The 26693-nt window shown below is 42.0% G+C and overlaps 1 protein-coding gene across 1 annotated transcript in view; it reads left to right on the plus strand.

The window, feature by feature from the left end:
• Positions 1 to 26693, plus strand: part of LOC122814125 (protoheme IX farnesyltransferase, mitochondrial) — a 1575333-nt gene that overhangs the window by 1339959 nt on the left and 208681 nt on the right. The gene's annotated exons all lie outside the window — the stretch shown is intronic.

The following is a 26693-nucleotide window of genomic DNA, read 5'->3' on the forward strand; positions in this document are numbered from 1 at the left end:
CCATTTAGTCTTACATTTTCTGTTCGAAAGGTAATAGAAAATACTTGGGAAGTATTAATTGCTTTTTTCTGGAGAAAACTATTTAACAGAACTTAAACAGCCTGGGTTTACAGGTAAGATATCCTGACAGACTAGCTACAGTTCTATAGGTGGTTAACAAGAAAAGTAAATAGTCTTTGATTAAAATTTGCAAAAAAGAGTAGCAGTTATGAGCAGTATGTTAATTAAATGGGTGGGAAAACAGTTAAGGGATAGAACACACTGAGCTGTGGTCAGAAGAGAGTTGTTTTCAGTAAGACGATTAATAACGACTGCTGCACTGTCAGGTCTGCTTTAATCATAGATGAATTTGATGATGTCGGAACTACTGAAAGCTGTGTTCTACTGTCCATCTGTCTGTTGCAATGCCGATAAAGGGCAGGCTAACGATTTTTTTTTTTTTTTTTTGCAGGAGGACTCTTGTTCTCCTGTACCTCCTACTTGGGGACTCGGCCACCACAGCTCCAATGTCTAAATATATCATCTGCAATATTGCCCAATGCAGAGGTAAAAGAAATACACATATTCCTTTCTGTCAGAGTTGCAGCATCCTTGGAGGTAGTATGTTCGGCGATCGTGGGTGCACAGGCAAAGCCCCACATCAGGAGGTGCAAGAACAAAATGCATCCAGATTACATTTAGTTAAATATATTGTAGTGGTGTACCAGATAGCATTAAGTTCATCCCTCATACATTATGTGTGATGTAGTTCATTTCGGTAGGTTAGAGTTATACCTGTTTTGCCGTGACTTCTGTGCTGTCATGTTTTACATATGACATAACATTTGGAATGGAGTATTTATTAATCAGTTTGCTGATGATTCAGTATTGCTTGGGTCAGTCATAACTGGTAATGCTACAGCATGTACAGATTTAAAAGACTGATATCATGGGCTGATAGCAGAAAGACTATGTAAAGCCCTTCATATAGGGAAAAACAACTCTGGTGGGTGACTAATTGGTGGACAGTATTAATGTCCAAGTATCAGGCAGGATAATTACTCTGAATAATTGCAAATGCAATGATGAATCATCAAGGGCATTGCAAAAAGGTAACAGGGAGGCAAATAGAATATTTAGGTTCTGCTTTAACTGGAGCCAGTTCTAGGGGAAAGGAAGTAATTTTGCTTGACCACAGCTTTCTTGCAAAGCTGCAGGTATAGTTCTGCATGCCCTTTTGGAGGAGGCGTTATCAAGACATAGAAGTTTATTTTAATGGAGCATGTGCAGAGGAAGTGAGGATAAAAGGCATTGGGGCATTGTTTTAGGAAAACAGATTTATTATCTTAGATCTGTATTTATTTGAAACAAGAAAGGAAAGATGGGACATGATTTAGGTTCAGACGTTTGAAAATAGAATCTTAAACATAGAGACAGTGGAATTAGAAGAGGAATTGGAATGCAAATAAAATGAAATATTTTTTATTGTGATATAGGAAAGCATTTCTTTACCGAAATTAGCTGACCAATTGAGTACACTTTCTAATAAATGGTACATAGTAAAAGAACAGAAGCGTTTAAGCATATTTGTGATAGGTGGAATAGAATGAGGGGGAATGATGTAATGGCTGCTTCTTAATGGCAGAAAACAAGCAAACTAGCTATGGAATACTCTTCTGTAACCTGTGTGAGGATGTAAGATGTCTGCCTTAAAATAGTTTTAAATGAAATGGTGCTTAGTTTCTTCCAAGTTGTAGTGTCTCTGTCGTGTGTGTGTGTTGGGGGGGGGGGGTTAAACATATTAAACCAGGATGTATACTGTGCAGAAAGATTGGGAATTGCAGTCAGTAATGATGTTGATAGGTTCCTCCTGTAGTAAAAAGTTAGTACTTGGCGTCAGGCAGATGGCTTTCCCTCCATGTGTATATCTTTGCTGGTATTTATGTCCACAGAATGCAGCATGACCTGAATATGTAGCTTTTTAAGAAGAATGTACTCATTTGCCAGTAACCAGCTACCTTCATTTCTGTTCTTAAGTCCCTTTTGCTTGAGGTGGCTGAGGAGTGATAGATCCTTAGTGTGCTGTATGGAGCATGTCAAGAAACTGTCCAAGGTAATCTAAACCAGAAGTTGGCATCATCACAGATAAGCTGCTATGATCGTGTATCATCAACAGATGATAGTTATCCTGGAAAATAGTTATTACAAACAGAAATCAACAAGCTTTCTTGGTGGAGTGACATTTTGTCAGACAGATGGCATATAGGAACAAAGCAGCTGAAATCTTATACCCAGGTGTTGTTAAAATAAATAAAAAGGATTCCTGCTCCTCCTTTTGAATTTGCTTCTTAAATGTGCCTTAAAGCAGTAACACAGCACTGCAGTGTGGTAAACATTTTAGTTGTACTATAATCTGATTATATTTTTGTTTACATCTTGGTGTGCATTATAAATACCTTTCCTCTCATAACAGTTGCCTTCCTAAATGTTCTAAGCATCTCAGTAATCCAGGTGTACATCAAAATACCAGCTTTAAGTACAGCTGACATGAAATAGTATGACAATATAGAAAACTACAACAGTTCTCTCTCCATTATAAAGACTGTATTAGTGTTTAAAGCACACACAAAGTGATGAACTTGTTTGTATCTGAATATTGCCTAAACTGAAAAATGACTCATTGGCTGTCAAACTGTTATTATAAACCTGCCATTATATTATTTTGTCAATAAAAGGGAAAAAGAATAAAACTGAGTATGAATATTTTACAGGTTTGCTAAATTTTCTGATTATACCTTTGAAAGCACAGAGTTTATTTCAAATGATTTGTCATATTATAGTAGTAGTGTCATTTGTAGTTAAACCCATCAGTGACATAGGATTGAATAACGGACTCGCCAGAAAATCATATCACCATGTGACAGTTATACCATTTTGAATCTGAAAAGTGACAATCTTGTTTAATGTCAGACGGCCACTTAGCTAGGAAAAGCTTCACCATCTTCTTCGTCTGACTAAACACAATAAATTCACAAGAGAACACACAGTAATAAACCTTTAATGAGCTAATGGATTGCTGTACTCCCGTTTCAAAATAAGCAGCTGCACTGTTAGAAAACCTGGAATGCTCGTTTTTCTCTGTAGTGCCACAAACAGACTTGTGGCACATTTCCCATTACTGCAGCATCCAGAATCTGTTTGTGAAATTGTAAAATGTTCTTCATGTTTCACTGTTGCAGTCATCACATTTGGGTTATCCCTGCCAGGGTAGCCCTCAGCGGGCCCAAATACCAGAGGCTTAGTATTTCTGCGCCGGTTGCTTCGCTTCAGGACTGATGTCAGGTCGTCAGCAATATAAAGAAAGGCAGCCAACGCCATTGCATCAGTCTTTCTTGCCACGGAGCCCAGGCAGAAGCAGTTCGCACGAGTGCTGGTTGGCTGCTACCTGAGATTCATCTTCAGAATTGAAGCTGAAGTCTTCTAAAGCTAAGTGGGGATCCTTTTTTCTTGCACTAACTGATGTCAGGAAAAAATTAACAATGGTCTCGCCTGTGGAAAGCAAATACAACACCGAGACTTTCATTCTTACTGCGTCACTTGCTTAGGCCCAGACCACGACGTACCCCGCTGTCGCTTTTGTGCAACTCCAGAACTATATGTCATCGGGCCCTTATTGTAGCTAGATATTTTCGCTTACAGTCCTCGAATTCAGATATGGCTTTGGTAAGCTACCCGACAGCAAATCTTCCAAAAAAAGTAAAGATAAAGACAGACAGCACAGGTCCAAACCTACCGACGACGCTTCCGTTAAGCTAGTAGTCAGATCTCCGGTCCTCAGTGAGGCGCTTTTGCAGCCCCTGATGCCCGCTTCTGTGGATTTGCAGGCCGCTACCTTCGACTAAGGATCCTGTGGTTGTCTCTCCCTTGGATGGGTCCAGAGCTGCTGAGCAGGCACCGGCTTCTGAGGAAGTCCTTCGCACTACCGATTCTCAACACAAACCGACGATGTCTTTCGTGTCTACCGTTCTTTCAAAAACTACTGAGTTTCTAAGTCCCAGGGTATGAACCACACCCAAGAAACCGACAACCCAATCTCAGGCACCTGCTTCCTTGCCTCAGTCTCAAATGCTTAAAATGGCAGAAGAGCTTATCATGCTGATCAGGGGAAGCCAAGTTACCCCTTCCAAAAGAAAAAAAGAGATCTGTCCCCAGTAGTTTTGTCTGAACAGGAGTCTGATGACTCTGATGCATCTGAATATGAAGACATGCAACCTTTCTCTGTTTATGAGGGTGTTGATGCAGAGGACTCCATTCCTTCAGCCTCTTCCCCAGAGTACTTTTCCTTTGGGGAAAACCCTTCATACCTTAAGGGTGCATTTCCAGTGGGAATGTCAGGACTACCCTCAGTCTAAAAAGAGTCTCAGGGAATTCGTAGATCTTCCACAGCACAGACTGCTGTCCATTCCCCCAGTCCTGGATGTTGTGGAGGATGTTTTCCTGGAATCCAGTTTGGACTCCTGCACCCAGAAAACCAGACCGGTATTACAGAGATGTTCTTCGTGTTTCACTGTTGCAATCATTACATTTGGGTAATCTGCTGGCAGGTTGCCCTCAGTCGGCCTGAATAACAGAGTCTTGGTTCCTGCGTCGATTGCTGTCTCCTCTTCCATGACGTTAGGTCGTCAGGGGTACAAAACATGCAGCCAATGCCATTTTAATCAGTCTTTCTTGCCGTGCGGTGCCCAAAGCAGAAGCAGTTTGCAAGTGCCGGTCGGCCGTCTCCCGAAATTTACGTTTTCGAGTTTCAGAACCGAAGTCTTCAAACTAAAGCTAAGTACCCCGTTGGGGAAACTTTTTCCGTACCGATGTCAGTAAAAGTTAATAATTGCATTACTTGTGGGAAGCATATACCTCATAAGGATTTTCCTTGCCTAGGCCCTGATCACAATGTGCCTTGCTGTCAGTTTTGTGCTAAATTTAACCAATGCACTATTAAGCATCTGTATATTTTTGCTTCTAAATATTTTGGTTCAAGATTTAACTACCCTGAAATGTCATTGGTTAGCAATCTGACTACCGGAGTTCACAAAAAACACAAGGAAAAAGAGAGAGACAGACCGTCGAGGTCCAAAACCGACGACGAAGCTTCTCCTAAGCCAGTCGCCAGTTCACCGGTACTCAGTGAGGCACTTTTGCAGCCCCTGATACCCGCTACTTTTGAGTCGCAGGCCTCTACTGAGACCCATTCAGAGTCCAGTATGCCACGAGATTCGCAAAGTATTGAACCCGCAGATGTCTCTCCCTTGGATGGGTCCGGAGCCGCTGAGCAGGCACCAGCTTCTGAGGGTGTTTTCAGGCGTCAACCTTTTTATATTAAACCGACGCCAACAACAAAAACAAGGTAAAAAACGAGTTCTATGTCTAAAAACCAATGCATGAGCCACGTGCTCAGGCCCCTATGCCTAAAAAACAAAGGATCAAAATGGCTGAGGATTTAATTACCTTGATCAGGGGTTCCCAACCCCCCCCCCCTGCTAAGAGGCCTAGGCAAGGCACTGATTATGAATCTTCAGATCAGGTTTCCATTTCTTCAGACTCTTCTGATCAAGAATTTTGTTTTCCACCTTATGAGGATTCTGATGCAGAGGAATCCATCCCATCTGCATCTCCTCCTGAGGATTACTCTTTTGGAGAGACTTTGCATACCTTAAGGGAACATTTTCACTGGGAGAGTCAGGACTTCTCTGAATAAAAAAAGAGGCTCTGGGATTTTCTTCTTCTTCCTCAGCATAGGCCTTTGGCAATACCTCCTATATTAAATATTGTTGTTGATGTGTTCTCAGAATCAAGCATGGCTCCTGATTCTCTGCTTCCCGGCTCCTAGTAAGCCAGACTGATATTACAGAGTTCCTGACTCCCACAAATTTCTTTTCAAAAATCCTGCTGCTGATCCTGAGACTATTTCTCAGGGCCCCAAGGGTGTTTAGGCTTCTACAGCCAAAAATCCTACCCCTTCTGATAGAGATTCCAGGGCGCTGGATAGATGGGGTAAGAAGGTTTATACGCCTGCAACCTTGGCAATCAGGGCTTTAAACTGCCAGTTTCATATGCTTAAATATCAACAGCATGTTATGGGCTTACTGAAACAGAAAATTATGTTGATTTCTGATTGTGTGGAAAATGAGTTACAGGATTTATTGCATTCAGCAGAACAGGTTGGAAAGCATACTTTGCAATGTGGTTTTGATTCCTTGGAGGCCTCTGGCAGGGCTGCCGCAACTGAATCTGTGATCAGAAGGCATGCCTGGCTCAAGTAGCAAAATCTGCCTGATCATGTTAAAGCTAAATTGTTGGATGCCCCTTTACAGCATGATGCTCTGTTTGGTAATAAGGCAGAAGAGGTCTTAAAGAAAATGGAAGACAAAGCTAAATCTATGCAGACTGTAAAAGATTTCTTGCAAGTGCAGCCACCCAGGTTCAGTAGGTACTGGCCTACTAAGTATTGGTCCTTTCCTGTGTCCAACAGAGTCACTCAGGGCAAACCCAGGCTCTCCAAAGGCTCCAGATATCAATCACAGGGATCTTACAGGTCGAAGCAATGGGGTGCCTCCATCTCCAAATCTGGAGGTAACAAAGCACAACCCTACAGTAAGCAGTCTCAATGACTTTCCTCTACCAACTCCAAGCACTTCTCTTTTGGCAACCCCCTTGGGGGGAAAACTAGCACTTCATGTTCAAAATTGGCAGTTAATTACCCAGGACAAGTGGGTATTAAACATAGTATCCCAGGGGTACAGATTTCATTTCCACACTTTGCCAATTCCAAACGGATGGCCAGACCTGCCACAAAACCAGTGGGCAGAGGCCCAGAAATAAGTCATGTCCCTCATGGATATGGGGGCTATTCAACCGGTACCAGAAAAGGAAAAAGGACAAGGATTTTATTCAAGACTTTTCCTGGTACCCAGAAAAGACAAATCATGGCATCCAATACTGGACTTATCAATTCTGAAAATGTTCTTGGACATTCCAAAATTCAAAATACTGACTTTACAACAGCTACTGCCTATGCTAGACAAGAATGCCTGGTTGGTAACTCTAGACTTAGAGGCATACCTGCATATCCCAGTAAGGGAATCTTGCAGAAGATGCCTCCGCTTCAAAGCAGGCTTTTCGCATTACCAATTCTCTGCACTGCCCTTTGACTTATCTACTGCGCCCAGGGTCTTTACAAAGTGCCTGGCACCAGTAATTGCATTCTGCAGACAAAGAAACATTCAAATATATCCTTATCTGGACGATTGTCTCATTCAGGCAGAGGACAAGGACACTCTTCTTCAGCATCTGGCATTTGTAAAAAGGCTTCTAGCATGCCTAGGGTACACCATAAACGAAAAGAAATCAAAACTGGTACCCTCTCAAATAATTACATTCCTGGGTGCAAGCTTGAATACAACTGCCCAGATGGCTTACCTCACACCAGACAAACAAATGCAATTGACAACATACTTCAAACAAATGACAACAAAAACCCAGTAATCTGCAAGACAAATTCCGCAGGCTTTGGGATTCATGGCATCCTGCATTCTACTAATTCCATATGCAAGACTGCATATGAGGAAACTTCAGTGGCACCTAAAAAACTTATGGAGTCAGCATTGTCACAGCCTGGAAACAATGATTCCTCTCATTCCCTGCCTGCAACAGGAGTTTTTTGGTGGGCAGAGACATGTCAACAAAACAAGGGACTGTTATTTACTCTACCCCCTGCCACCCAAACCCTAACTACAGACACATCAGACTATGCTTGGGGGGCCCACCTGGCAGGGAGATGCATTCAGGACAAATGGAGCCCAAATCAAATGCATCTACATATCAACCAGAAAGAAATGCTAGCTGTTCAGAATGCTCTGACAGCCTTCAAGGGCTTACTTCATCCAGGACAGCTACTGCTAAAGACGTACAACACCACAGTCATGTGGTACATAAGCAAGCAGGGGGGTACCCATTCCTACCCCTTTTTGCAGACTAGCCATGGCGTTGTGGAACACAGCCTTGACTTACCAAATACATCTTCAAGCTCAATTCCTGCCAGGAAAGCAAAATACTCTGGCAGACGACCTAAGCAGAAATCTTATGGACCCACACGAATGGAAACTGAATCCACAAATCTTCAGCATGTTAACATAGAAATGGGGAAGTCCAGAAATAGATCTGTTTGCCTCTCCCCAAAACTGGGGAAGCCCAGAAATAGATCTATTTGCCTCTCCCCAAAACTATCAGTTGGACAAATTCTGCACAATAACTCATCATAAAAAAGCATGGAAAGTGGATGTTCTATCCTTCAGCTGGAAAAACCTATCCGTCTATGCCTTTCCCCCTCTGCCTCTACTCTCCAAGGTCTTACTAAAAGTCAGACAGGAAAATCAAAAATGCTTTTGATTGCTCTGAACTGGCCTCGCCAACACTGGTACCCGCTTCTAAGAAATATGTCACACCTTCCTCCGTGGTACTTGCCTCAAACACCTCACCTATTGTCTCAGCAGAACTATCAAATTCTGCACACTCAACTCCAAACTCTGAATCTTGCAGCATGGCTAATCCACTAATCTAACCAACCACATCTCTCAGTAAACCTGTGCTGGATGTCATTTTGGAAGCCAGAGAAGGCCTAGTACTAGAAAATCTTATGCTGATAAATGGAACAGATTCTGTGCTTGGAACCAAGCACAAGGAATAGACACAGCAAAGCCCAATATTCCTCAGATTTTACAATACTTAACTGAGATGCTTGACAAGGGCCTATCCTTTTCTTCAATAAAAATCCATGTTTCTGCCAACTCGGCTCATTACAACACAGAGCCTCCCCTCTTTTCTCATCCCCTGCTAAAACAATACCTCAGAGGGGCCAAAAATTTAAGGCCTCCCAGGAAAGCAGCAACTCCTGCATGGGGACCTCCATTTTCTGCTGGAAAAACTCATCCTGCCTCCTTTTGAACCAGCAGCTACTGCGGATATAAAATTTATTTCTTGGAAGACAGCTTTTCTTTTGGCAGTCACTTCAGCTAGAAGGGTTTCAGAACTACACGCTCTCATGGCAGTGGAGCCTTTCATTATTTTTTACCCGGACAGGAAGGACCTCGGGACCAATCCTTCTTTCATGCCTAAGATGGTATCCAGTTTGGCTCTTAACCAGACCATTCACTGCCAACTTTTTTCCCAAATCCGCAGAACAAGGGGCAGCGGATTCTGCATTCATTGGATGTACACAGACAACTAAGATTCTACTTAAACAGGACAAAATCTCTAAGAAAGTCTGAGCAACTATTGGTAGCATTTTCTGCAGGATCAGAGGGGAAGGCTATATCAAAGCAGACTATTTCTGAATGGATAAGTCATTGCATTCGTTTCTGCTACTTGCACCATGGTAAACCTGTGCCCAAGAGGATCAGATCCCATTCCACCAGGGCTGCCTCTACTTCAGCAGCTTTTCTCAGCGGGGTCCCTACCAGAGACATTCTAGAAGTTGATACTTGGAGCTCAGTTCATATGTTCACAAAGCATTATCATGTCATCTCTTCTCTAAATCCAGGGCAGGCTTTGCCACTGCAGTCCTACAGGGCCTTATAGCTGTTCCTAATGTCGTTTAGTTCCATCCTCCCATTCATAGCTTTGGGATTCTATCCAAATGTAATGACTGCAACAGTGAAACACAAAGAACATAGTACAGTTGTGTACACTTACCATAAATGTTAGATGTTCGAGTGTATTCACTGTTGCAGTCCGGATTACCCATCCGCCAGCCCCCTTTCTATACCTTTTCTTTCCTTCACTATACTCAAAAGCCTTCGTGGTGTATTTGCTTTTAGTTGAAGGTAAATCTTATGTTTCTAAAATGCATATTTTTGTTCCCCATTTGGGGGGCACCTGACTTCTGGGGCAAGAAAAACTGATTAAAATGGCATCGACTGCATGTTTTATACCCTTGACGACCTGACATCATGGAAGAGGAGACAGCAACTGACGCAGGACCCAAGACTTTGTTATTCAGGCCGACTGAGGGCAACCTGCCAGCAGATTACCCAAATGTAATGACTGCAACAGTGAATACACTCGAACATCTACATTTATGGTAAATGTACACAACTGTACTTTCCTGACTCTCACAAATTTATTTTTAAAAATCCTACTGCTGACCCTGAGGTAATTTCTCAAAGGCCTAAAGGAATTAAAGCAACCTCTGCTAAGAATCCCACCCCCTCAGATAGGGATGCCCAAGCACTAGACAGATGGGGTAGAAAAGTATACACCTCTGCTACTCTTGCTATCAGAGCACTGAATTGCCAGTTCCATATGCTAAAATTTCAGCAACATACCCTGGAACTCCTCAAACAAAAAATGCCTTCCTTTCCTGCTTGTGCAGAATATAAAGAGTTACAAGAGTTAATGCATTCTGCAAGTCAAGTAACTAAACACACCTTGCACTGTGGTTTTGATGCCCTAGAAGCTTTTTGCAATGTAGTAGTCACCGTTTCTGTACTTAGAAGGCATGTATGGCTTAAGGAACAGCCCTTGCCAGACCATGTTAAATCTAAATTGTTGGATGCACCCTTGCAAAAAGACAACTTATTTGGCACTAAGGCAGAAGAGGTCTTAAAAAAGATGGAAGAAAAAGCAAAATCTATGCAAACAGTTAAGGATTTCTTACATCTCCAGCCACCCAGGTTCAGCAGGCATTGCCCCTCCAAGCACTTGTCCTTTTCTGCTCCCACCAGGTCAATTCAGCCCAGACCCCGTGGAAGCAGACCCTCCAGACAGCAGCCACAGGGAATGCAGAGATCTAAACAGTGGACTTCCTCCACTTCAAAAACAGGGAGTTGTAAGGTACCCCCTAATCGTAAGAACTCACAATGACTCTCATCCCCCACCCCCTCCCTCTGCCCACCTTCACTTACCCCTAGGAGGAAAACTCTCCTTTCAGGCAAGCACCTGGGCCACCATTACCAACGACTGCTGGGTCCTCAACATAGTGTCCCAGAGATGCAAATTTTCTTTCTACACCCTTCCATCTCCAGAAGGGTTCACAGGTCTACCTCCAAACCAGAGGGCAGAGGTGAAAAGCAAGTCCTTTCCATGCTCTGTATGAGGGCAGTAGAGCACATTCCTGCAGAACAGAAAGGCCAAGGTTTCTACTCCAGACTTTTTCTGGTTACCCAGAAAAAGAGGGCACACAGTGCCTCATCCTTGATCTATCCATTCTAAACACCTTCCTGGTGATTTAAAATGCTCACCCTCCAGCAGCTGCTACCCATGCTCTCCAAGGATGCTTGGCCAGACTAAAAGAAGCCTACCTCCACATTCCTATCAGGGAATCATGCAGGAAATATCTACGTTTCAGCGCAGGATCTCTGCACTTTCAGTTCTCTGCACATCCCTTTGGCTTATCTACTGCTCCCAGAGTTTTCACAAAATGCCTGCCTCCGGCCATTGTCTTTTGCAGACAAATGAATTTCCAGATTTACCCATACTTATATGACTGCCTAATTCAGGCAGACAGCCAGGAAAAGCTGCTCAAGCACCTATCCTTTGTAAAGTCCCTACTAACCTCCCTAGGGTACACAAGCAGCGAAAATAAATCCAAACAAGTACCCACCCAAAGGATTATATTCCTGGGAGAAAGCCTGGACACAGCATCCCAGATGGCATTCCTTACACCAGAGAAGCAAACTTACCTGATGGCTTACTTCTCTCAACTAGCCACCAGACCCCGGTTATCTGCAAGGAAAATCCTGCAAGCTCTGGGGTTCATGGCATCTTGCATTCTTGTCATTCCATATGCCAGACTGCATATGAGGAAACTTTATTGGTACCTAAAAAGCCTTTGGTGTCAACACTCTCAAGGCCTGGAAATTCTTATACCCATGATACATTGCCTCAGAAAAGATTTTCTTTGGTGGGCAGCAGCATACTCCCACAACAAGGGACTACCTTTCTCACCACCCCCTGCCGTCCAGACCCTCACCACAGACGCATCAGACTATGCCTGGGGTGCACACCTGGATGGCAGGTGCATACAGGGCCAAAGGCGCTCACAGCAAATCCATCTGCTCATCAGCTAAAAAGAGATGATAGCTGTCCAGCATTACTTGACAGCTTTCAAGCCCCTTCTCTCCCCCAGGGGCTCTCCTGATCAAAACAGACACCACTGTGATGTGGTATATCAGCAAGCAGGGAGGGACTCACTCCTACCCTCTATGCAGGCTGGCCATGACCCTTTGGCACACAGCCTCTGCCATGCAGCTCCACCTCTTAGCACTATTCCTGCCAGGTTCTCTAAACTCTCTGGCAGACCACTTAAGCAGAAATCTTCTGGGCCCACATGAGTGGCAGCTAGACAAAAGAACCTTCACCCTAATAAGTCAGAAATGGGGCACCCTGAAGGTCGACCAATTTGCCTCCCACACCAACCATCAGCTCAGCAAGTTCTGCAACAGGGAGCACCACTGCATGGCTTGGAAAGTGGATGCCCTGTCCTTCCTCTAGGTCAATCTATCGGTCTATGCCTTTCCTCCACTACCTCATATCAACAGGGTACTGCTCAAAATAAGGGAGGATAAACCAAGGACAATTCTTATTGCTGCAGACTGGCCTTGCCAGCACTGGTTCCCACTACTGCGCAGCCTGTCCTGACTGCCACCATGGCATCTCACTCAGACCACAACCCTCCTGACCCAGAGGGAAGGAGAATTCATGCATCCCCAAATGCAGACCCTCAATCTGGCAGCTTAGCTTATTCCCTAACCAGTAAAGGAAAAATAAGTGAAGCAAGGCACCAGAATGCAACTTGAATCCACAATGCAGGTCCCTCAGAAAATGGAAAATACGAAGTGACTTGAAAAAAATTTTAATGCACAATCCACAAACTGTACTCACTACATAAACACATAAACGCATTGTAGGACCAGCATTTTCGTCTCTCTTCATAAAGACTTCATCAGGTCAGGCCAGACACCCTAGCACTAGAAAGCCTTATGCTGACAAATGGAAAAATTTCTGCACCTGGATTCAAGCAAAGGGAGTCTATACGGGACAGCCCTCCCTCCCTCTCATCCGGGATTACTTAGCTGACCTGCTACACAGTGGTCTCTTTTTTTTCCTCTATTAAAATTCATGCCTCTGCTATCTCTGCTCATTTCCCCACTTAGCAGCCCCTTTTCTCACACCCTCTGATCAAACAATTCCTAAGATGGGCTAGCAAATTGAGGCCACCCAGAAGAACACCAACCCCAGCTTGGGACCTTAACTTTATTTTGCAAAAGCACACCCTGCCTCCCTTCGAACCAGCATCTACAGCAGAACTAAAATTTCTCTCCTGGAAGACAGCTTTCCTTTTGGCCATCACTTCAGCCAGAAGAGTCTCCATGCTACAAGCACTCATGGTGGTGGAGCCCTTCATCATCTTTGATGCTGACAGGGTTTCCCTCAGGACTAACCCATCCTTCATGCTCAAAGTGATGTCCAGTGTTGCTCTAAACCTATCCATTCATTTGCCCTTTTTCCCTAATCCACAGAACAAGGGAGAAAGGATCCTGCACTCTCTAGATGTGCACAGACAGCTCAGATTCTATCTAGACAGGACTAAATCCTTCAGAAAGTCTGATCAATTGCTGGTTAGCTTTGCTGCAGGGGCAGAGGGCAAAGCCATCTCCAAACAAACAATTTCCAAATGAATAGCACACTGCATCCATTTCTACTACAAGCAACATGGAAAGCCTCCCCCCAAGGGGGTCAGGACTCACTCCACCAGAGCAGTCTTCACCTCTGCAGTTTTCCTCAGAGGAGTCTCTCCGGAAGGCTGCCACCTGGACATTTGTTCACACTTTTACCAAACATTACCACCTCCCTATCTTCTCCAAATCCAGGGCAGGGTTTACCTCTGCAGTCTTGCAGGGCATCCTAGCCAGCCCCTAGTCTCCTTGACTGCCTCCACCCTTTTCCTCAGCTTTGGGAATCAACCCAAATGTGATGACTGCAACAGTGAAACATGAAGAACATAGTACAGTTCTGTACACTTACCATAAATGTAGATGTTCGAGTGTATTCACTGTTGCAATCCTGGTTTCCCTCCCTCCATCCCCCTCTTCTTTCTTCTCTCTCCTTACAAGGGTCATTTTGGTATTTACTTTCTACTGGTGGGGTTCTTCCACAAGAACCTGGCTCCCACTTGGGGGCTCCTGACAGGTTAGGGCAAGAAAAACTGATGTAATGGCATGCCTTTCTTTATACTACTGATGACCTAACGTCAGTCCTGAAGCGACAGCAACCGACGCAGAAATACTAAGCCTCTGGTATTCGGGCCAGCCAAGGGCTACCCTGGCACGGATAACCCAAATGTAATGACTGCCTCCCTTCGAACTTTGTGATGCCAACCTGCTTGCTGCAGGTAAGTCACATTTTTTATTCTGAAGAGATTTTACTAGGGACAAGAACAGAAATAGAAGAAAAATCAGGTATGTTTCTGTTTATTTTTGAAAGCATACCTGATTTTTCTTCTATTTCTGTTCTGTTACTTAGCATATTCTAGTAGAAAGTTTGGCTACTCAGTGGTACTTCAGTGTCCGGACGTTATTTTATTGTTATATGCTCGATTTACAGCAGGCATGCTGATTGGGCTATCCAATCATTGTGCTTGTATTTGAATACAAACGAGGCATCATTGTATAATTATTGCAAGTTTGTTAGAGTGTGGGGTATGATATAATATTATCAGTCCTCTGTTTTTGGTCACTTGGGCTTTGACCTTATGCTCTACCTTTTACATGTCAATGAGTATAGTCCCTTACACCCTAACCATCTATTAATGTTATCATATAGCTGTAGGCTAAGCATACAAGTACACACACATCTTACAGTTTCAGAGTTAAATTCATCGTCTTTGTAGTATTTGTACAGCCTGTGTTGTTGCATTTCCTTTGAGCTAACAAATAATATTACAGCAGGACAATTAAGGCAGTATGATATGCAGGTTATACAGTTTTCAGGAGTTTGGTATGTGCTAGTTGTATTTTACCGAGGAAGAAGTAAAAATAAAATGTAAATGTATTGAGCAGAGTTCCAGAATGCCTTTTTATTGTGGTACATTTTTCATCATAGAAAGATGATAGTTTGAATTTCAGCATGTACGTTTTTTGTGGACTAGAGTTTGACATTCCTCATTTTATATATGCAGAAGAACTAACCATTTAAAAAGGTATGATAGGGTGTAACTGAGAAAGATTAATTTTTCTTAACGGTTGCTTTGTGACATTTTAGAATCAGGATGTATAGGGTATTCTGTTACAGATATACCTTATCTCAGGTATAGAACCAAGTAGTAGAATCATAGTAGTTTGTCGGTTATGAGGCATGTTAGCAGAGCATGTCGGCAACAACCCCGCAAGTATCTCAGTATCCTTTTTGATGAGACTGCAGCTTAAAGATTGCATGATTATTTACAAGAGTGAGTTTCAGTTGCAGTGGACATTTCAGTCTGTCTGACTTCTGTGGAAAGCAGGTGATTATCAACGGTGGAAAAGGCTGTATAGTTATCTGCTAAACCCATGTACTACATACAGATCTCTAGAGGTGCTCTTAAATGGATGGATGAGTTACTTACTGAAAGCTGTTTTCATGAAGTAGAGAAGAGAATAGTCTTAGCCTTTTTATTAATGATGATGATCCAGGCTGAGAACTGGTCTTTAGAAAGTTAGGTCTGTTGTGAAGTTATTTATGAGATGTAAAATTGTTAGCTTAACAATTAGGAACTGATTTTATTATGTAATGAATTGTTAATTGATATGGCAGATGTATAAAAGGACTGTGTGAGTGAGCTTTACTTTTTTACTCTGTAAAGGCTTGCAGCTGAGGCGCTAGGAGAGGAGAGACAACTAAAAGGTTTTTATTAAATTCTTATTTTGGAAAGTAGAGCTGTTTTCACTGGTCTTTTGTGTGGTTTCAGAATTATTTATGAGATTTTTTTTTTTTTTTTTTTAATTAAGCTGTTAACTTGGTAAATGGGCAAGTGACTTGGGATTAGGAGGAATTGGCTGCTATAGTGATGATGGGCACAAGTAACATTTCAGTGTACCTCAGGATGTTCCATTTACAAATTTGAGGGTAGGTAGGAAAGGGACAGAGAAATGGGCAAGAGATTGCACTCTGGGGTACCTTTGCACTCATCAGCTATATGACTAAATGTTCAGTACCTACCATAGTGAAGTGATTCATATCACCAAAGCAAGAGGACACCCACTTAGTGACATTCAGGGAGAGTTTCAAGGAGTGAGCCTCTTAAAGGAGAAAAGAACATGAAATACTTTCAGCAAATCTATATAACTGGGTCCCACATATCTGTGTGACGTCTAATGAACTAAGAAGGAAGTTCATGAAGAAGAGAGAAGACAAACCGTGGTAATATATAGGAAGAGTTGTATTGTTATAAGCAAGTAAGGGTTAAACCTGCCATTGTATTCAAGGGCAGTATTGAACAGAGGTATTATCAGCACTTTGGAGGCTATAGAGGATAGACAGTAGTTAGAGTGGGTAGAATTAAACTTCATGGGTAGATGAGACAAAAGTAGACTCCTAGGGAAAAATGAATCACCGAAAGGAGAAGTAATCTGCTTAACATATTAGTGAGGTAGAGGAAGATGCTGTTGATACTGAGACTTCTGACTTACTTTAATTTTTCAATTAGTGTTTCTCAGACAAGATTAAAGCAGGTTTGGAATTTAAAAAAGTAATTGCTTTTACTAACTGTTAGACTAACTGATGTGGCATACAGCTAACATCCATGAGTAACTAAGTGAAGCTACAAAATGCAGTTTTACTGGTTTGCAGAAACAAAAACAGCAATCTATGTCTATGGTAGAACCTCAACTAGCCAAAATGTCTATGTTCCTAACATCAGTCCCACATAAAATGGCACAACATCAAAATGCCAGAAAGTCATACAGTAGAACATTACACAGTGCAAGTAAGTAGTTGTGTAAGATCCTGGTATAGCTGGGATTGGTGTTTTTCCCATTGTCATCTCTAGTGCAGTCTCAAAGTTGATATATATAAGTTGCAGGAGATAAGGGGCAAACTTCCCACAACCCATGCTGCTTAAATATACCAACTTCGAGAGTGCACAAATGATAATGGGTTATAGTAGACAAAACCTCAAACCCCACTCTACCACAGTCTTGTACAACTACCTACTTGCACTGTGCGATGTTCTGCTGTTCGACTTGCTGGTACTTCGATGCTGTGATATTTACAAAATGTGGGCTCGATGGTACGAGCATCTATATTTTGACCAGTGAGTGATCTACTGAAAAAAGTTGTCAGATATATGAATAGATATAGTTTAAGGGATGTTTTCTCACATGTTATGAGTTCTTTTCCCAAGCTAAGGAAAACACGTTTCAAAACATTTTCTTTTGAGATCACATTAAACCATTTAAAGTTTGAAGTTTACCTAGGCTGATTTTACCTTCCCTGTTCATATGAAGACTAATAAATTTATTATTCCCCTGCACACTAAGAAAGTGACATTTAGTTAATAAACCAAGAAAGTCCACGGGCTGAGAACAAGCTGCTGCAGAAAATGTTTTTAATTCAGATGCAATTCTCAGCCCGTGGACTTTCTTGGTTTATTACCAGTTTGGTTTGTTGCCTTTGGTTTTACTTAGACATTTAGTTAATACTATCTAACCACCTGTGATGGAAAAATGCTGTGCTGACAGTCTGATATAGAAACACAATTTCAAATCGGTGTTTGAATTTTAAAATGCTTACGCATGACCTGAATGTGTTAACTAATATGCATACATGTAAGCCATATGAGAACCTAGATAGATCTAGGTTAACTAATTCTCATCTTTTGGAGTTGAACAATACAAGCATGCCTTTAAACCATCAAATTTTACTTTGAAATTAGAATGCTCCTCGGGCCTCATCACACAACTTCATCCAGATCTGTTAAGGTTGATGCCTTCTACCTTAGTGCATAAACCTGTTTTTCTGTTCCCACTCCATTCCCCTCCTACAGTGGACCTTATTGTAATCCTACCCTTTCTTTCTCCTCCTCCTCCCTAAGTATGGTGTGTAACATCCCTAGCCTTTTGCTGCTGTTTTGTAATTTATTTCTAGTTTATATGCAAGTGAACTGAATTAAAATAAATAGTGAAATACTGTGTATAGTCTTTTCTTTACTCTGGTTTTACTCAAAAATTTGTTGAATAATTTTCTCTTAATTTTCTCTTTGGCTGGGCAGTAAGCTGGACACTTGCGGTCAGTGCTTTATGCCAGTAAACAAATGTATATAAGTGTATAGATAAAACAAATGTTAATGAAGTCAGCAATGCAGATAGAATATAAACAAAAGTTATTTTTCTGTCAATTAAATGGAAACAAACAAAGCCATGTGTGCCATTTAAAGTAGGACTTTTTAATCCATTGTTTGTTCTTTTCATTATGTGGATGTTTAATACTTAGCCTACATGGTTTGAAGTTTAGGCACTTAGCCAGTATACCAGGGTTTGTGTTGTTTAAACAAAATTCTTTGTGGATGTATAATTTTCAATTTCATTTCAGTGATTACTTCCTAAGCACCTTTTACAAAATCAGAACAAAATATATGAGTGTGAACAAAAGGATGATAATATTTCAACTTTGTAATAATTTTCTTTTATCTCAACCAAATATTCTCTAAGTAAAAGGAAAGAACTACATCCTTATTTACTTACTTTATATTTGTTAATGGGGGATGGAGCATTGATTCACATGGATCTTTTAGACTGAGCTCAGAATCATGGTCTAGTTGAGTCACACAGTAGGCAGATTTAAAACAGGCAGATTGAACATTAGGATACAAGAATAATCCTAGTTTTAAAAAGTTATAAGCATTTGTAAGCTAAAGTAAATCTATAGGTAGTTTGAAAATCATACTGATATTAAAACAAGCATATCCATAAAATAAAGGTTCCAAGTGCAGCTCCATGAACTAGAAATAGGGATCCCAAATACAATAGACAATAGCAGTAAGAAACAATCTGGGTTTGTTCAACAGAAACACGGTACAGTTTAAAATAATCATCTGTGTGTATTGTAATCTACAAACTCAAATTCCAAAACCAAACCAATCCAAGACAAATGAAAAACAAACTGCTCGAGGTATTTAACAGACTCACAAACATAGCTTACAAAGTACAGAGCAAGCAGTAGCAGCAGAGTTTAATATCTTCAGACAGGACCTAAACCGGCCAGCCAGCAGCAGGACCACTGATGACAACAGTAAACCATAAAACAGGAGTGCTTTCAAGGCTCAGCACAGTTTGCTTTTTATTTGTTGCATTACTTTATTGCCTTTTTCTATTTTTGAATGCTGTGATTTGTTTGATTTACCTTGTGTTTACTTGTATTCTGCTTTTAACTACATATTAAAACTTGAAACGAGACCACAGCTCTGTCTCTTGTGAGTCAGGAAGAAATTAGTACAGGTCAATAGAAAAGGTCAGTTAAGGTTAATCATCTGTGAACTGAGGGGGTGGAGCTATGAACTAAACCTTCTATTTAAGGGGTAAAATAAAACATTTCAGAGCTTACTAGAAAGGCTCACCCAGACTCTGCTACACTTTGCTGTGCGGAAAATGCTAGTTTGCTTTTTATTTGTTGTATTACTTTATTGCCTTTTTTCTATTTTGAATACTGTGATTTGTTTTATTTACCTTGTGTTTTACTTGTATTCTGCTTTTAACTGCATATTAAAACTTGACAAGAGACCACAGCTCTGTCTCTTGTGAGTCAGGCAGAAATTTTTTTCCCACCTAATTACTGTAGTGTTCTTAAACACCACTGTCTTTCTAGTTGCCTTCCCCTTATGTTAATTTGACCATATATCTCATTTCCGCTCAGTTTTTAGTGGCTTGTGTGATTAAGCACAAAATTATCATTTTGTGAAATCACTCCCCTTCAACTATTTAAATTTATTGGCCATCCTACTGTATTCCATAGTACCAGAATACAAAAGTGACCACCCCCATTTCACTCTATCTTGCTGATTTTAAAAATAGTGACTCTCCACTAAAACTCAACTTTTTAGACAGGTAAAACTTAAGTTTCCTACCTTCACATCTAACTCCTTTATTGCACACTGCAGTGTTTAGGATAAACCATTTTCATCTTACCTTTAAGCATCACTGTGACTAGCACTTGCTTTAAAACCTGCTGGAAAGCACTAGGAAGTCTTAAACTGATACAAGCACTCAACTCTCCTTGTTAATAAGGAGAAATTAATCGTAGGCACTTAAACAGCCTATAATTGCAAAGTACCTTGCTAAGGTAAGGGAAAACAGCTGTTGTACTGTACAAAAAAAACCCCTCCAAACCAGGCATGTCCAAGGGTCAGCTTCCGGTGAAATCTCCTGTCCCACCTGGTGAATCTGGGCATACTGGGGCAATTGCCTCATACACAGACAACCCTCTCCTCCTACCACCCAACACTACAACCTGCGAGAGATGCACTTACATAGCCAAATTGGAAGCAAAGCTCTCTCCACCCAAGGTTGTGCTAGACAGTCAAGTGGAGAAGGTTAACACCTGCACTACACCTCAAGCAACACCTCGCCCTTCTAAACCCACACCATTAACACTTACACATAGCAACACTAAACCCACATATGTGGAGGCCCTTAACAGTAACCTGCCCTAGCAACAAGGACCTCCGAAGCTGAAACGCAAACAAACACCAATCACAACCAAAGTGTCACATAGCTCACAACACCAGTGTGCCACCCAAAAACTGCCCCTAAGGCAAGACAACATACCCAACACTTTAGTCATAGGTGACTCTGTAGTCAGGCATGCTGATGTCCCACTCACCAGGCTGAACAAGGGGAAAATTGCATTCAGCTGCCTCTTGGGTGCCAGGATCTGCCACATAATGCATGAACTCAAGTCACTCCACAACAATTACAAATATGACTCTGTCATTGTCCATGTTGGAGTGAATTACTTCAGTCATACCTCCCTGGACTACATGAAAAGAGACATGGAAGAGCTCTCGGATCATGTGGCCCAGGCAGGTATGACTCTAGCCCTGAGTAGCATCCTGCCTTTGCCCAGAATGATACCACAGTATAAGAACAAAATGATTGACTTCAACAATTGGCTAAGCTACTGGTGTCATTCAAAGGGGATCCAGTATCTGTCTGCCTGGGACAACATGATCGACAGACCACGATGCTTTGCCAGAGATGGTCTGCACCTATTGCCCCTGGGATTCAGGTTACTGGCTAAGGCTCTTGCCAGCCCATAGTGCCTTTTTTAGGTAATGTTCAAAGGTCAAAACCACCACCATAACAGGTACAAGCATGCAAGATCTGAAGGTAATGCTACTCAATGCTAGAAGTCTAAACCTCAAAATGCACCCTCTCGAGGCACTCATAAAATTGGAGAACATCGATGTCTGTGCTGTAAGTGAGACCTGGTTCAAGGCTTCAGGAAGCACCCTGCAACACCAGGCTACAACTCTTACCACACTTTTTGGCCACCAAACCAGGACAGAAACACTAAAGGTGGAGGAGTGTCCATATTCACAACACCAGGCTAGTTGCCCAACACAGTGCGTCTGAAATTCTCCAAGTGCAACTAACACTGGGTAAGACTGAAATCCAAATTGTAGCTTGCTGCAGATCTCCCACCATGCCCCAAGATTCTCACTACACCTTTCTAAACATACTGGAAAATATTAAGATACAACCAAACACCCTAATACTAGGTGATTTCAACTACCCTGCCATTAACTGGGAAAACTACTTATGTATCAACATCTTGCCCAACGGTTCTTGGAATTCATAAATTCCAACGTCCTGGATCAACTAATCCTTAGTCCCACCAGGGGCTCCCATATCCTAGACCTGGTCATTACCAACATGGGAAATCGATGCTCCACACCTCTGGGCACCCCCTCATTGGTCGGGTCAGACCATAAACTAATCACCCTTGACATCCACATCCCACCCCCACCCACCAATAAGGAAACCAACGTAAAAAAAACTTCTCCAAAGCCAACTTCATGCTACGCAAGTCAGAAGTGACAAACTTCATGACACCCATGCAGATGGGAACTGAAAGTTCAACTGCTGAATCCTACACTAAGGCACTGTACGAGCACATCCACTCATGCATGAATCGTGCCATCCCCAGTAGAACCAAGACGCTCTCCTCCAAAAAAAGAAAGCCAATCTGGTGGTCCCTTGCCATAAACAAACTTTACAACAAAAGGAAGAAACTGTTGCAGAAAAGAGAAAAATCCCAGGATGCAAAAAACTCCCTTACCAGCCAGTAAGAAGCTGAGTTCCCTCATAAAATCCTCCAAAGCTAGTTACGAAAATAAAATTGCTAAAGATTCCAAAGACCGCCACAAGACAGCTATGTCAAGAATCTAAATGGCAATCCTCAGATCTGCTCTGAGCTACAACAGAATGACATTAAATATACTTATACCAAAGATATTGCCAACATCCTGGCAAATCAATTGAGTGCAAACTTCACCCCCTAAACGGCCCATCTCAATATTGAAAGATTGCCAAATTTCGGTAATAACAGCCACACAGGTAAAAATGCACTCTCCAAAGCTAAGAATACAGCATCCATGAGACCAGACGACATGCCAGGCTGTGTACTACATGAACTACAAATTGAACTGGCACCTCACCTAAGTGTTATGTTTAATCATAGCCTCCCCTCAGGCTTCATGCCCACTGAGTGGCTTACAGCTACAGTTATCTCACTCCACAAGGGGAGATCCACCTTGGATCATGGGAACTACTGCCCCATCAGTCTGATGAGCCTGATCTGCAAGGCCATAGAACATATTATCATGGAACTTACAAAGACATTGGCAACCTTCAAACACTGGACCCCACGCAGTTTGGGTTTGTGAAGGGCTGATCTTGTCTCCTGAACCTGATTGACTTCTTCGAATCAGTCTCCAGAGCCATGGACAAGGATAAGGTGGTCCACACAGCCTATCTGGACCTCGCCAAGGCCTTTGACACCATCACCCACTCTGCAATCATAGATAAACTTACTAAGCTGGGCATTAATCCCTACATCACTCAATGGGTTGCCAACTGGCTTACTGACAGAACCCACACTGTAAAAGTAGCCGACTCCAAATCCAGCTCCAGACAAGTGGAGTACCTCAGGGTTCAGTCCTAGGACCGCTTTTGTTTGGCATCTACTTCTCTGAAGTACAGGCCAAGACTAAGGGACTCTGGCTATCAAAGTTTGCAGACAACTGCAAACTGGGAGCCATTATTGAATCCCCAAATGATGTGGATATTCTACAAAAGGGCATTACAGAAACAGATGCTTGGTGCCAGACCCATGGAGTCAAGCTCAATGCCAAGAAATGTATAGTTATCCCCTTTGGGAAAAAACATGTACCCATGAATTACCAAATAGGTGTCAGTACACTAAACACCGAAAGTATGATAAGAGACTTAGGGACACACAGGTGGACAGTGGTCTCACCTTCGATAACCACATCGCCACAACAGTCCGGAAATCCTTCTATGTGGCACAACTCATCACTAAGGGCTTTTTCATCCAGAAAAAAGTAGGTCCTTGTCCCACTGTACTCGTCCCTCATTAGACCCATTATAGCATGTTTGTTATGTACCTCTCAAGACATCTGCAACAACTGGAAATGCCGCAGAAATACCTCACTAAAAGAATCACAGGCCTAAAGCAGATGCCCTATGCTGACCGTTTTAAAAAAAAAACTCCACCTGTACTCTGTCGCATATCATCTACTCAGAGGCGATCTCTGCTTAACATACAAGGCCAGAGCTGTTGGACATGCTACAGTTAAAGAAATCCCAGTCCCTCAGAGACACACTTCCAGGGATCTAAACCTTGTCATCACAATGAACAATACATGCTGGAGGGATAGGTTCCTGACCCAGAGTCTCCCCAGACTCTCGAATAGACTGCCCATACATGTCAAGCAGAGCAGCTCTTTGGCCCTCTTCAAAAGGAACCGTGATGATTGGATGGGAGATAGGAAATTCACCCCGGGGATCTCGTCAGTCGCCCTGCTAGACAGGGTTCCAGGGAAGTAAATACTGTGGGAAGACATAGCCAGAGAATTGTTATGACTAGGCTTGTATAGGCCCTAGGGCTGATAGCCTAGTACCAACCTATGAAGTGGATGGTATTCCCACACACCTACTTCAAACTACACCTCAAACAACTCTCAAGGCAAAACTGAGCAGTGTTGGTGGTAGTGATTAAACCCGGCATCTCCTGCCACTGAGCTACTAACCCCCATGAGATAAAGAATAAGGTATGTCATTTGAGTTAGGAGCAAAAACAGCCTATGGCATGAAGTCCATTAAAGCAAATGGCAGCAGAGAGTAAACAGGTGGTGCTTGGTGACTTCAGACACCCAAAGGTGCAGGAAGATTTCATACAGTATGAAAGTAAAACAGTGCAGCAATAGAGTCCTTAACGAAAAATGTAGGCAGCTGAAGCATTTTTGCAAAACTCCACCATTAAGTATGTGTCTACATCTGTGGTAAATCTAAATTCTCAGAGTCCAAAAGCATGAAATGAAATAAAAATGCAGTCAAAGTTGTCCTAGGCAGCTACACTGCCTCCAGCTTAGATGAGCTTCTTAGTAAAGAAAATAAACATTTTGTCTGAATTGTCAGTCTTGGGTTTCAAAAATTTTCGTTAGCAAAAATTGATCACTTCAGTTTTTTTGACTAATGCATTAGTGAGAAGATGTGCTCACTGGTTGCTACTGTATTTTAGACATTATTTTCAGTAAACATATTTTAAACTGAAAATTGTTGATATTGTTAGTTTAAGAACATGAATATGAAGCAAGCTGAAAGTCTATACTTGGTTACTTTCCCACATTCTTTGTTTTTTAGTCATGTGTACCAAAGTTGTCAAGGATGAATAAAGAGCCACCTATGCCACAGGCAACCAGACTTTGAATAATGTCTCAGAAAGCAGTAAAACCTGGCTTGGGGAGATGAAATGAGAGGCCGCAGCCAGCTCACCTGAGGGAACCATCTCTGACTCACCAAAAGGGTGACGCCTATTGGCAGCACAAGGTGGAGTTTGAGCCTGCTATTGTTGTCACAGTGCATCAGGTAGCTGAGGGTAACTTAGCATGTGGATGCACTTTTCCTTCAGGAGATAGCAGTGGTGGAGTTCAGAGGAGCCTCAGAAGGGAGAGAACAGGCTAGTTCCCTGGACCTACAAGTTGGCCAATCTCTGACCCACCCGACTGTCACCAGGGAATGGAGTGTGGTTGGGATTCCCAGACAGGAATAAATGCACCGTAGGGTCCTTGCCTACCCTAGAAATGTCAGACTGCTTTATCCTCAGAATGAAATGCACCATAGGGTCCTTGCCTACCCTAGAAATGTCAGACTGCTTTATCCTCAGAATGAAGGGGCAGATTAGTTACTGGATGTGCAGCCATTGGACCAATTCCTGGGGGAGAAAAAAGTTGTCAACAATGAAGGCAGATAGCATTGAGTCATGGCTGGGTATTGATGGCATTGCAAGAACCATCCCATGGAGAGTGGCTGCTGATATGTTTATGGTCAAAATAATGGGTCCCTTTAAAAGTGAAATTAATAAAGTAAGCATATACAGCTTGCTAGTTACATAACCAAAGCCAAGGAGAGAGAGGCACTGATGGTGGATGCCATGACTGGTGAGGACTTATAGAAGGAAAATGTACATGTGCATTAACTAAGTTACAGACATTAAAAGAAAAACAAGTGGACTTTGCATGGTGCTTATGGAAATAGTTCAAAATAAAGGAGGACAGCATTGCGTGGCTTATGTACAGGGTAAATCGGAAAACTGAGCTCATTTGCATGTGGATTAAATTATACCTGAAAAAGCTCATAGAATGTTCCCAATACAACAGGAATAGCAACACAGCCAATACATATTTGGTAAGGTGGGAGATGTATAATGCAAATTGCAAAGTTGTGCCCAGGATTTTTTTTTTTTTTTTTTAAGATTATAGATGAGAATATTTTTCGAGTGTTTTTGATGCTCAATAACAGAGAATGCAGTTCTTTTTTTAACATCATTATTAAATTCTTACATTGTAGACAAAGATGCACATGCAATAATAAAAACAATTCATAGTAAGCAGTTTCCATTTCCATGCATTATAAGTATAAGGTTTCTTTTTAACATTTCCCTTTAACTCTGACACTACATAAATTGCTCATTTCCTGTCTTTCCTTAAACCTCACTCTTCCTCCTCCTGAACATTGCTCCTCATGTATTGTTCCCCCAGATTCCAGATGTTTCTGTGTAGATTACACTTTCTTTTTTTGTGACTATCCCACCTCCAAGTTCCTTTAGCTCGTTTACAGTTTGAAGTACTTCAGTGATAACTGGTTTATATTTTGATTTTCATTTTCTAATAATTGCTTTTTTGGCAGCCAGTGGCAGTAATTGCAGTAAGACTTCACCATATCTGGGAAGTTCGAATACTATATACGAGCTCAAAAGAATCATTTTCTTAGATAGAACCATTTGCTGCCTCATCATATATGACAAAATACTCTGTGGAGATGTTTACAATCTGCCAAGTCATTAGATTCTCAAAAAACATATGCTGCAATTACCTCTCTCTGTCCCAT

This window comes from Protopterus annectens, chromosome 10.part0, assembly GCF_019279795.1.
Source record: "Protopterus annectens isolate FY-2018-M chromosome 10.part0, PAN1.0, whole genome shotgun sequence".
In the NCBI taxonomy this organism is placed as follows: domain Eukaryota; kingdom Metazoa; phylum Chordata; order Ceratodontiformes; family Protopteridae; genus Protopterus; species Protopterus annectens.